This window comes from Eleginops maclovinus, chromosome 4 (assembly GCF_036324505.1).
Source record: "Eleginops maclovinus isolate JMC-PN-2008 ecotype Puerto Natales chromosome 4, JC_Emac_rtc_rv5, whole genome shotgun sequence".
NCBI classification, from domain to species: Eukaryota; Metazoa; Chordata; class Actinopteri; order Perciformes; family Eleginopidae; genus Eleginops; species Eleginops maclovinus.
In genome coordinates, this window is record NC_086352.1 from 35602982 (window position 1) to 35615950 (window position 12969).

At 41.8% G+C, this 12969-nt stretch overlaps 1 long non-coding RNA gene across 1 annotated transcript; it reads left to right on the forward strand.

The window, feature by feature from the left end:
- The first annotated feature begins 5534 nt into the window (after window positions 1–5534).
- On the forward strand, window positions 5535–12436 carry LOC134862821 (uncharacterized). Its single transcript, XR_010165558.1, has 2 exons — window positions 5535–5675; window positions 11860–12436. It is a non-coding gene; the product is annotated as an uncharacterized LOC134862821 (long non-coding RNA).
- Window positions 12437–12969: the final 533 nt, after the last annotated feature.

Genomic DNA, 12969 nt, shown 5'->3' on the forward strand with positions numbered 1-12969 from the left:
CTAAACATACACTGTAGCATACAAAATTCTCTCTAGGGAGTTTATTTACCAACTATTTTGTTTACATTCATGGCTACAAGAGCCAGAGTCGTCTTCTGCAGTCCATCTGACACCATCTGTAGTGTCAGCCCATCCCTCTGAAAGAGAAGGCTTAGGTCTTTCAGCTCACTGAGAATGTCAAGAAGAAGATGAACAAAAATGACTGTCTTGAATTGCTTAAGTCCTTTCACAGTGTGGCTGGCCCGCCCCTTCATGAGGTCACTTGCTTCTCTATCATCCATGTCACTTGCGTGCAGAGGTGGGACCAAGTCACTGTTTGGCAAGTCCCAAGTAAGTCCCAAGTCTCAGCAGTCAAGTCCAAGTCAAGTCCCAAGTAAAGACAGAGAAGGGCAAGTCGAGTCCAAGTCCAAGTAACACCAAAGCCAAGTCGAGTCCAAGTCCAAGTCCCAAGCTTCTTCGAGTCCTGAACAAGTCATCATGTACTCTTCACTTAATAATGCCATTATCAGACTAACGATCACACAATTTCAACATATCAACCTAATCTTCAGTATTTTTTTATACATACAGATTAAACTATGCATATATTTTATATATCTGTATATACGCATGCGCCCAAAGACCTTCAAAGTATTGTGTGTGAATGGTGGGTTAGAAATGTATGAGCACGGAAGGCACCACTGTCATCCTAAAGTTGGTAAAGCGCCTTGACTAGTGAGGCATGGACTGTGTGGATGCATGTAACTGGCATTGATGCTTCAGTGGATGCCAGTTACAGTAGGTCAACATTTTGCTTAAATCACAAAGAAACCTAATATTTCAATAAAACAATGTTTAATCTGCATAACAATTAAGCAGCATGACTACACACAATGAAAGGTGCTGGGGGTAGGCGCTTGAGAGACAGACAGACAGAGAGAGAGACAGAGTACACCTCCCTAATCTTAGTTATTTGTGTACATACCTGCAAACTCAGAAGGGCTGAAAAAGGTGACAAACTAAACCGTTGTAGGGGGGTCTGGGGGGTCTGGGGGGCATCCCCCCCCCACCCCCCCAGCCTTTGTACACGTTGCCTAGCAACGTCGCACATGCGCATTATATCCTGCTCCGCTCCGAGTTATAGTAGTAGGCTATTCATGGGAAACGCATGAACAGCACGTTAAGATCTCGGCCAAGTCGTAATTAAAAGCAGTTCTTCATTATTTAAGTTAAGCGGCGGTAACGCCAGTGTTAAACACGGTGTTAAACAAGGTGTTTAACACGGTGTTTAACACCGTGTTAAACAAGGTGTTAAACACGGTGTTAAACACGCAAATGCCGGTTGGTGTGCGTACGGTACTGAGTGTTTATCGGTCCACGGCCGTAATGAACGTGTCGCATTGGTCCATATGTAATGCGCACGTTCTGTTGTTCCCATTGGCATAGAGCTATTGAACATTAATTTTAACAAAGGATACGGATAACATATAGCCCACGGCAGTTCTGTCATTGTATGTATAGCCTATATTTGTATTACGCTATCATCATTCAACATGTAGAATGAACGTGTAATCTATAGAGTCGATTTACATAGATAATTCACAACCATGAACCTAATCTGGATCTTAAACCTGCCAATTGCAACTGAGAGAGACGCAGACCAGACGGACAGCTCTCGACTAGGCTTCCCTTCCGTGGCACAATTGCATCTTTTCCGTAGATGAAATCCGGGGAAATCGTGAATATTAATGAGGGGAAACCCGGGGATTATCCAATCACGCTGGTTAGGTCCCTGATCCAATCCAAAAAGGCCAAAATCCACCACATGATTGCATTGCTCGCACTTGCCTGCCGGCTCTCTCACTTTGCGGTCTTTGGGGCTTCGCAGGTTCGCATTGCAGGGAAGGATGTCCATGATCAGGAAATTTAGCTTTTGACTCGAGGCATGTCAAGTCATTACAAGTAAAAGAGGCAAAGTCCGAGTCAAGTCTCGAGTTAATAGTATTCAAGTCCAAGTCGAGTCGCAAGTCATGCCGAATTTGATCAAGTCAAGTCTGAAGTCATTAAAATCATGACTCGAGTCTGACTCGAGTCCAAGTCATGTGACTCGAGTCCACATGTCTGCTTGCGTGGCTCTCCAAATGGAAAAGGATGGCTTGGTAGTTCCTGATAAGGGCTGACAAACTATGGAGTGTGTGCGGAAGCCACCGTGTACCATCGATAGTCCCTGGTTTGACCAGATGTATGTTGAGGGCTTCTGCCACAGTCTTGAGCTCACGGCTAGCTTTGGCTGATGTATGGTAGTGTTTGTAGATTCTGTTGATAATTTGCTTCAGTTCTGTGAGAGCTGGAAAAGATTTCATGCTGTCTAATGCGGCCAGCTCAAGACGATGAGCCACACACCAGATGGTCACCAGCGATCCAAACATCTCTTTCAGCCTGGCAGACACTCCATTTCTATGCCCGATCATCACAGAGGCCCCATCACATCCGAACCCAACCAACTTTGCCTTTAGGTCATCTTCTGAAAGCCCAGCTTGGTGAAGTCCAGACATTATGGCGTCTAGGATGCCCTGGCTGTTAGCATGCTGCAATGTCACCATAGTCAACATGACGTTGACAGGTAGACCATTTTCAATATAGGTGACATAAATTATCTCCTGGTCCTGCACTGATCGGTCAACAGAAGAGTCAGACATTATAGAAAAAAATCTTGCAGCCTTTATCTTCTCTTCCAAAGACTTGTTCATGGTTTTAGCTATGTTGTCTATGAATGTCGGACAAGCGTGGTCATTTTTGTATGTTATACCCAAGTTAAGGCCATTTTTGAAATGCAGATTCACTAATTTGGGAAATTTTGTAAAGGGCTCCTCCTCCTTTGCAACATAGTATGCTATGTTAAATAGCTTGATTAATTTATCCTTAACACCCTGATCCATTCTTAGAAGACAGTTTGGCAGAGGTGCGTTCTCAGGATTCTCCCGTACTCTGAGAGCCTTCTCACAATCATTGTGAGCAGATGTAAGGACGTGCATTTTTAGTGTTCTCACACGTACACTGTCGCCACTTACACCGATGAACAAAGAACTGTCTTTGGCCTTTGCTGGGAAGGATCTGCATGTTGAGCAGTACATCATTTTGGCAGCTGGATCAAACTCGGCAAAGGGGTATTGTTGCCTCCATTCAGGAAGCCACTTCCTCTTCCTCTTTGCCTCATAGCCTCCTCTGTCCTTGGGCACTTGCAGCTCCTGAATTTAGTTAAGACAAAACATATGTTCATGTTATAATAATCTGATATAACATTACATAACATAGTAGGGTACAGTGCTGTATAAAACTTTGTCTTAAAGCCCCGATGATGTCTTTGAGCCAGACCCCTGTTTTGTTTTAATATAGATATAGAAGACAAAAACATTATCAATTGTAGAAGAAATGTTATTACAAAAGTGGTGAAATGGAACATTTGTATGAGCATTATAATCTTAGTCATTTTGATATTTTTCTACAGCATTATTTTAGTCTTTGGTTTCAACAGATATACACGTATTTTTTTCGGCCTGTTGGGGGAGCCCTGATCCCAAAAAATGCCGATATGCACAATGGTCTGGTCAGTTTGTTCTTGTTAAAGACACGTTCGATCGAACTGCCTGTTCGCGAACGTGCCATCACTAATGCACATTGTAGCCTTGCTTTTGCGGGCGAAATCTACTGGGAGATTAGCTAGGCACAAAAACAACTGGAACATTAATCTCTCTTAACATGACACATTATTCTCATACCAAAGTTGATTGACAAACTAAAATTACCTTGCGACCCCCTTTCTAATCGTCACCCAATCTGACTGACGTTCTTGACCAAAAAAAACCCTCATGGCTCATGGACTAAAAAAGAATGATTAGCTAAATGCCTTACGTTTTTGCAGCTAAAGATTTTAGCCTAGTCACTGACTGGCTGACAAAGAAAATACAAAAATGATAGGCTACACCTCTTATTCTGGTCAACTGTATTTCACATCATTTTCACAAACTTCAAAAGAATATGAGACCACATTTTAGGACGTTTATATGCATTGTAAGGCACACTTCAGTAGCTAGCGTTAGCTATTGCTGAGCACTAGCTAGCGTAGCTAACATTGACACTTAAGACAACTAACTTACCACAGTGGAAGACGATGAATCATGACCAGGACTTGGGATGTCTTCGTTTCGGGAGTCGGCAGTATCGGGGCTTGCATCAGGGGGCTTTTTATTCAACCACCTCAGCATTTCTTTCTTCTTTTTTTTAACTGTGGTTGATGACGGTGTATTCTCTCGCTCTATGAACGTTACAGTGGCGCGAATCTAGGTAGTAGCAGTCAGCGGCAGAGTGGATGACGTAGAAAGCATGCTATGATTTGGCAGCCCTCGTGAGGTGCCGCGAGAACGTCAACCTTCTATAGTTTCGCCGTTCACACGTTTTTATTAAATTATTCAAACCGAAAAAGATACTCATATTTAATGACTTTGGAAATAACACCAATTTCGAAGTTTACTTAGAATTTTTTTTCACTGTCCCGAAATAGTCCCAGACAAAATATATTTGTGTCCCAGTAGGAATTTTTATGGTCCCCGGGACATCGGGACATCGTTAATTGCGAGCCCTGGTTGGAGGCACCAGGAGCTGCTGGTGGATGGAAACCACTTTGGCCTGGAAGAAGTCCAGGAACTTGGAGCAGAGGTCGAAAGCACGGGGAGGATCAGGGGGGTCGAGGGTGCAAAGAAGCCGGTTAATGGTGGAAAACAGCTTTTTTGGTTGTTTGTGTTGGTTGCCAATTAAGGTGGAGTAGTATAAAGACCTAGTCCGGGAGAGAGCTTCTTTATAGGTCTTCACATGGTCCTGATAAGCTTCATGAAAGGAAAGACTTGTGTTATGTCTTCCTTATTGAAATATTAATTGTTATACAGCCGCGTAAAAAAATTAAGAGACCACTTCAGCATTATCATTTTCTTTTGTTTTATTATTTATAGGTATGTCTTTGAGTTACATTTTAATTTATTTTTGTATTGTATTCTATAAACTACTGACCATTTTCTCTGTGTTGGAATTCAAAAGACACTGTAAAGGCTGCCATGCATGTAAAGATAAAGATTTAAGAAAAGTTTTGAGTGGTCTCTTAATTTTTACGGGAGCTGTATGTGTGCACATCCGGGGCAACTTCCGAGTCTCCAAAATGAAGCCCATAAGGAAGTGCCAAAAACCTGCAGTTCCTCGAATGGCCGCGTGGCCTGGCTGCAAAACAGAGCAAATCCCCATAGAACCCCATGTTAAAATGTCTAACTTTGGAGCAGAAATAAACATGTTTACAGCCTGGTTCAAAAAACGGTTTTCTCTGTATAGCTAGTTTCCGCGTTCATGACAACTGTGAGGGGGGTGAATTTTCATTAAAAAATCCAGTTCAAAAGATATTAAGCCATAAAGTTCTGCATAATTAGGGGCGTGGTCGATTTGAGTGACAGCTAGGGTTGTTATATTAAGGTTAGCCGCATGCGATAGCTGTCACCTCATCCACTCAGCTCTCTAAATCGTTGAACTTGACCTATTGGTCATGTTAGGCTTTTCTGAGTATTTTAATACGAAATTCTGAGGGATAACATGTCTTGCTATGCAGTTAATTGTGCTAACAGACCATCCAAGGATTCTGTGGTTCGTTTTTTTCGGTGAGTGAAATGTTTTATTGAAGTGTATTATATATGTTAGCACCATTAGCAGGTATGGAGTGCCTTAGGTCACCTCCTTATGCTGTAGGGTAGATTAACTTTACTGCAATCCAGTAATGACCGCTAAATTAGCTAACGTTATAGTTATGTAGGTGTTCTTAAACGTGATATATTCACAGTAACATTGACAAAATGTCAGCAAATCTAGTTTTTCTTTACCATCATAACATATAAATAAATACATGTTTGAAGTATTGTTGTATAGTGTCAGGTTAACTTACCCCAAGAAACGTATTAAGCCGGAGGAAAATGTCAACGTCTGGTGAGTGCTGCGAGTTACAGTTCAGGTTAGCATACCGGTAGCCTAACTTCTAGCTACCTTGGTAACCTCGAGGTAGGTGGGCGTGTTCCAGCAGCCAGGCTTCATTCGCCCCGCCCCAGTTTCACTCACAACCCAACCCTTTAACCATTTATGGATTATCCGGGAGCAGGCGGAGTCAAGCACTGACAAGATGGCGCCCATTTGAGCTTCATTTGAGCTCTTCAGAAACCTAGGGTTTGTCCATTATTTTTACAGTCAATGGTGCACATGCAGGCAGTCATCACGGAAGCAGTAATCTGCTACATTGGTAAATGCATCGATGATGTAGTACCGAAAATGACTGGACGAACATTGCAGAATATATGGAAGCCCATTTCCGCCAGAAAAAAAAAGTAAAAAAGTCGAAATTATGAGATAAAAAAGTCGAAATTATGAGATACGAAGTGCGCATGCGCCTCAATGGCAGGGTTTTCAATGGTCCCTTCATTCATCATCTCGCTGCCTAACCACGCTCACAATATGCAATCCTAAATGAGGTAACTATAGGTGACTTTAGTTAGATCGGATGTTCGACGTAATCGTTAAGTCTTTTAGTCTGTCGTTGCTGTTAATTTAGCTTCGGATATGTGAATATGTCATTGAACCCATAAAGTTTCGTTGTAACGTTCACGCCACTAAATGGTGTCCCTGAAATGACAAGTGTGTGTTAACCGTGTGTTTACTGCAGCAGTGAGTAGCTTTATTTTACTCGAAGGCGGTTACAATACCATAGCAGCCTAAACATATCTCTGTAACCAAGAGTTGGTAAGTCAAATATTGTCATAGCTATATCCTACTGTTAATTAAACGTGACGCTGTGAAGACCTAAAGCATGCGGCAATACAGATATTTTAACGTTACGTGTGCACCGAGTTGTCCGTCGCTTTGGATGAAAGCGTCTGCTAAATGACTGTAATGTAATATAATGTAATGTAATGTCCCCTGTTGCACCCACAACACTTAAGCATATACTGGTCCCAATGCCGGGGTGGCAATGGTATTATCCGGGACCTTTCCCGGCCCAAACCATCGACCTGGCCTGATTGGCCCATGGGGAAAATAGTTGTAACTAATTTTTGTCACTTATCTTATTCTTGCATTAATATCAATTCAACTGTAGTCTGCATAAATTCACCATAGCAGCGCAGCCGCCTGCTGCATCACAGCAGATTAAATAGGTTCTACCATGTAAGGGAATTCTCTCCTCCCAAATGTTTCAGATGGTTTGGCCCACGGCTCGTCTTTTAAATAACAACGGCGCGAAACAGAGCGCGTCAGTGATGGAGGGTAGAAAGAGGCCAGGTGGAACGGAGAGGGCTAAGCTTAAAAAAAGACAGGAGGTGGCAGCCAAATGTGCCAAATTGACAGATATGTTCTCAAGACAAGCTGGTAGGTTACTGAGAGATATGGATAATAGGCCTGGTTGTGAATTTGATCAAATAGGCTATAACGTGGCGAACGTTTGCAATGTCAACTCAACTGTCATCTGACTGCTTTTGTTGTTAAATATGTAAAATCTCACAATTTATATGATTTAGAAGTGTATTCCTATATTCAAAGAAGAACCGAACACTTTCTTTACATTCCAGTTCTGATGAACAATTGCTTAACGCTTTATCACACTGTATCTCCTCATCAACTGTAGCCTGCATTCCCACAGGCGCGCACATGTGGTTACTAACGCAATATTAAATAGGGACGATCACATTTGTTGTTTGATATTTGTTATTAAATGCATCTCAAACATGCAATTAAAATAAATATAATTATTTAGAAGTGCTGTATGCAAATATTGTACATGGTTCGCGTGTGCAGGAACAGGGGCAGCGCGAGCACGTTGGGGTGTTTAGTTGCCTTTTTTAATTACTGGAGAGTCTGCACGCGCGTTCTATCTGCGGGAATCAGCATCATGTTTCATGTTCAAGCCTTCCCCTCCCATTTATTATAATGTGAGCTGAGCCCGCTCAGACCCGTGCAGGGAATAGACTGTTCTATTTTCAAGTTGCAATGAGCACTTATCCGGACACCGCGCGGGCACGACGCTTTGATGTGAAAGGAAGAATCTGTTTTCTTGTCGATTTCTATCCATTTCGGACTGAGCACGAATGCAGATGCAGAGATGTTCACGTCCCGTGCTTGCTGTGTGTAAACGAACCGAACACTTGCTTTACATTCCATTTTTCCATTTTTTGACAAACAGTTTCAAATGTGCTGTCACGCTTATCTCCTCTGCAACTGTAACCTATTTCGTCTCGCCGTCATATCGTGCATTTCCACAGAGGCGCGCACACTGTGGTTATCAACTCACTATTAAATATATTTTTTTATTGTTATCGATTGTTTTCTAGCAACAGCTCAGCAGACCACTTCCAGTGCTACTGATGATCCCAAGGAGGGCACGACTACTGAAGGGCCAGGTAGAGGAAGATACTGTAGTTAGTCAAGATAGACATTTGTGATGTAAAATATTGGCATAGAGAAGAAAACCATGGTAGGGTGGTAGACTAAATCATGCAAATCATTTAACACAACCACAATTACAGTAAATAAATAAATGAATTAATCAGTGAATAAAAGGATAAATAAAGTGTGTCATGTTTTCTAGCAACATAGACAACTCTTAATGAACATTTTCTGTAGCCTCAGAGGATCAGGTGCAGTCTGAAGGAGAATGCAGTAGGCATGGAGAGGCCAGGACCACAGAGGAAACAGGTAGCAGGATTTAAAACGAACTAATTACTTGAAATGCATCAAAATAAGCCCAAATGAAATAAGTAATCACTTCAATCAATAAGTAATCAATAATTGTCTATGTGACTAATTGCTATAATATAGGAGAGTCAGATGCTGAGAGGGAGGCTCGAGGAACCTTAGAAACAGCAGGAGTGCAGCAGGAGATCTCACAGGCAGCCAATAGCATAGATGAGGAGGCATTTGATTATTTTTCTCGTCCTCAGAGACAAGACCTACAAATGTTTTTTAGTTTCCATCCTCAGCAGCCCACAACACCCCCTGTAGCCAAAGTGTTCTACAACAAACAAGGCACCAACCGCAAATGGTTGACTTTCAGTGACAAAACAGAATCACTGTACTGTTCTGTTTGTTTAGCATTTGCGCCACCTGCTAAAACAAACAATCCCTTCATTAAGGGTGGTATGAAGGCATGGAAACATATCCATCAGCGCATTGAAGAGTATGAACAAAGTAAGATACATAGGAATTGTGCAGATGCTTACTTTCTGATGGCTAAAGATGCAAATGTAAACAGCCTTTTGGCAGGCAAACAGATGTCTTTACATCATGAGAAAGTTAAACAGAAGCGCCAGGTAATGGAACGCATTATTGATGTGGTTAAAGTCATTGGAAAATGTGGTCTTAGTTATCGAGGGGATAAGGCAGAGGCTGCTTACACCCTAGAAAACACTGCAGTCAATCATGGCAACTTTTTAGAGTTGCCACTGCTTTTGGGCCGATATGATCCCTGTCTTCAGCAACACATTAGCAGTTGCATTGAGCAAAGCAAAATTCACCATGACAGTGGGGGAAAAGGAAGAGGGTCTCTTGTGACACTTTTTTCCAAGGACATAGTCAACAAAGTGGTGGATGTACTCAAAATGCTGATAAAACGCAGAATCGCTGATGAGGTCAGAGAGGCAGGCATGTTTTCGGTACAGATAGACACTACTCAGGATGTGTCATCCACAGACCAATGTTCTGTCATACTAAGGTATGTGACAGATGTGATTCATGAGCGACTGGTTGCTGTGGTGGATTGTGAGAAGTCCACAGGTCAGCATTTCACTGACCTGTTGAAACAGACTTTGGATGATCTCAGCATTGATATTGGCACATGTGTGGGCAACTCCACTGATGGTGCTGCCAATATGCAGGGCCAATATCAGGGGTTCTCAGCATTGCTCTCTGAACTGGCTCCTACACAGATTCACATGTGGTGTTATGCCCATGTGTTAAATCTTGTTCTGACAGACACAACAGGCAGTGTGGTTGAAAGCACATCACTTTTTTCCATTCTGAATGATGTGGCAGTGTTTCTGAAGGAGTCGTGGAAACGCATGCAAAAGTGGGAGGAGATGAGTGAGGACAGACGTCACCGGAAATTGGCTCCAATAGGAGCTACAAGGTGGTGGGCTAAGGATCAGGCCCTTACAAAGGTGTTTGGGAGCTTTGGCGATCCAAGGGATGCTCTCTATGTTGACCTCTTGTTGACCCTGGTGGCAATTGAAGCGGATGACACTATGAAGTCAGTGGCCAGGGCCAAAGCAAAGGGGCATGTGGAAACCCTTTTGAGATATGAGGTTATACTCACAGCCCAGATTTTCCTCCGCATCTTCAGGCACACCTCCCCTCTATCCAAGTATTTACAGACACATGGGATGAATATTTTGTCAGCTCAGCGTTTGGTTGAGGGGACAGAGGAAAGCCTCAAAACATTTGCCAGGGACTTTGAGGGAGTTAAAGGAGCAGCTGATGTGTTTGTGAGTTGGGCCAACAAGAAACTGGAAGAGGCAGACAGTGAACTTGTTGTGGAGAGTTCTCTCCCAGAAAAACGACTCAGAAAAAAGAAAAGAATGCCAGGAGAGCTCCAGGAAGATGACCCACCAGTCTCACCTTATACTGCATTTGAGGTCAAGGTCCATAATGTTATTCTGGACACAGTTGCTGGCAGTATCAACAGGAGGTTTGCAGCCAATGCAACACTTGCCTCAGATTTTGCTTGCCTTGACCCAAACAACTTTGCTGAGTTGAGGGAAAACGGAATCCCCAGTACAGCACTGCAAGAGTTAAGCAAGTGTGTATTGAGATTTGATGACAGAGCGACTGTCAGCAGGTTGCATGACGAGCTGTATAGCCTGGCATCCCAGTGGGAGAGACTGAAAAAGTCTCCTCTGGAGGATTATGTGGTCAGGACAGGAAGAGAGGTCACACAGACTGATGAGGAGGGTAGTGGAATTTCATACATGGAGCCAGAATTTGAGCTGGAGAGCAGGACATGCTCTTCTTGCAAAAACTGTGCTATCTGCGTTTACTTGATCCTCACACAATATAACCTCCTCACAGATGCTTACCATGTAATCGGGTTGGCTTATAAGTTTCTCTTGACTCTTTCAACCACCCAGGTTGCATGCGAGCGGAGCTTCTCTGCCTTAAAATGTGTGAAAACCAGGCTACGAAGCTCAATGTCGCAGGAACTCCTTGATGCATTTATGCTCATGTGTGTTGAAAAGGACATTTTGATGTCCATTGACAATGACACTGTCATTAACAAATTCGCAAAGACAAGCACTTTGCTGAGGAAACTTTTGCTGTTTTAATCTTAAATACAGTATGTGCAGTTTGATTTTTGAAATAACTTTGATTTGTGAAATAACTTTTCTTCTTTATCATTATCTTTATTTTATTTGAATTTGAATTATATATTGTTAAAGTGACGCAAAGTATTATATACCTTTGTTTAAAACAAATAAAAAGCATTGAGAGAGAATTGTTTTTTGTTTGTTTTATCTTTTCATGGACTCAAATTCCTCCTCCATATCAGAGTGGCCTGAATTTGAATTCAATTCCCGGACTGAGAAAATGGCCCACCCCGGCCCTGACTGGTCCTACTCAAGCACACAAGTGCACTGTTCAACATTAGCTGCACTGCAGAAAAATACATTTAACAGGTATTAATATTGTGTGCCAACCTACCATACTACAACAAGAAGACAAAGCTTAAAATGAAGCAAATCATGTGCCAGGATTAATTAACAATCCCCAATATTTTTACACACTCTGTCTGACTGAATATTATTTACCTCCTAGGTAGAACTTAATGAGGTTGTATTGACTTGGAACAACCACCGAGTCCGCCAGGTCCACAACTCACGATCACCTCATGGACGTCCCTCCATATTGCATGCAGTCCCTCAACTGTACGGAGGCAGGGATTGTTTGCACCATGTGGACCTGGAGAAGGTTAATGTATGCCTTGAAGAGTGTGTGTTCAAGGACTTCCCATGTGATGAAGATGTGTTCCATATCTGCGTGGACCTAATGTCAGAGCATAATCTGATACTAACAAATGATGTGTTTGAAACAGTTACCCTGTATATTGAACTCAGACAGCTGATATCCAATGAACTAGACGTAGATCCTTAACTTACCTGGGCCTGTCACATTTTCTATTTGTTTCATTCCAGGACAAACTGAAACTTGTGCACTGACTGAAATTTGTCATATATTCACACATATTTTAACCTGTGATTGAGACAAATATAATTGTAGCTATTTTAGAGACATTAAAGATGTACCAAAGATGTTCAGTTCTGTCTAACAAAATGTATGTACACACAAAAGTACTGTGTTGTTTTTACATTGACTATAAAAAAATGCAAAATTCTCACGTGTTAAATGAACTTTTTATTCAAATACTTAAACAATCACAGCATATAAAACGGCACTTGCTTTTGGTTTAAATGCATTCAACTTGCTTAAGTAGGGATCCTTAAACAATAATCCATCTAAAAGTCTTATGGAAAGGTTGACAGTACCAAGCTGTCTTTTGGTACATAACATCAGCACCTGAACAGAGCATGTTGTGCTTGAAATATGAAATTTGAAAAAGAAAACGGAAATTATAACAAGATAGGATTACTATGTGATGTGAGAGAAGAGTGAACTTTGTGAACACAAAGTTCTAAATCTATCAAATAAACATAGACTCAAATTAATTAAATTTTCTCTCATCCCAAATTAACCTTTGACATCACAATATTTGATTCATTGAATAACAATAACACTATGTTCTCTGAAATAGCAATGCCCTGCTAGATTCAGACTTGATAGTTGTAAATAAATTCCCTCAATTTTTCTCTCCCAAATTACCCTCAGCATTACCAGATGTGATTCTTAATAACCACAACACTTTGTTGT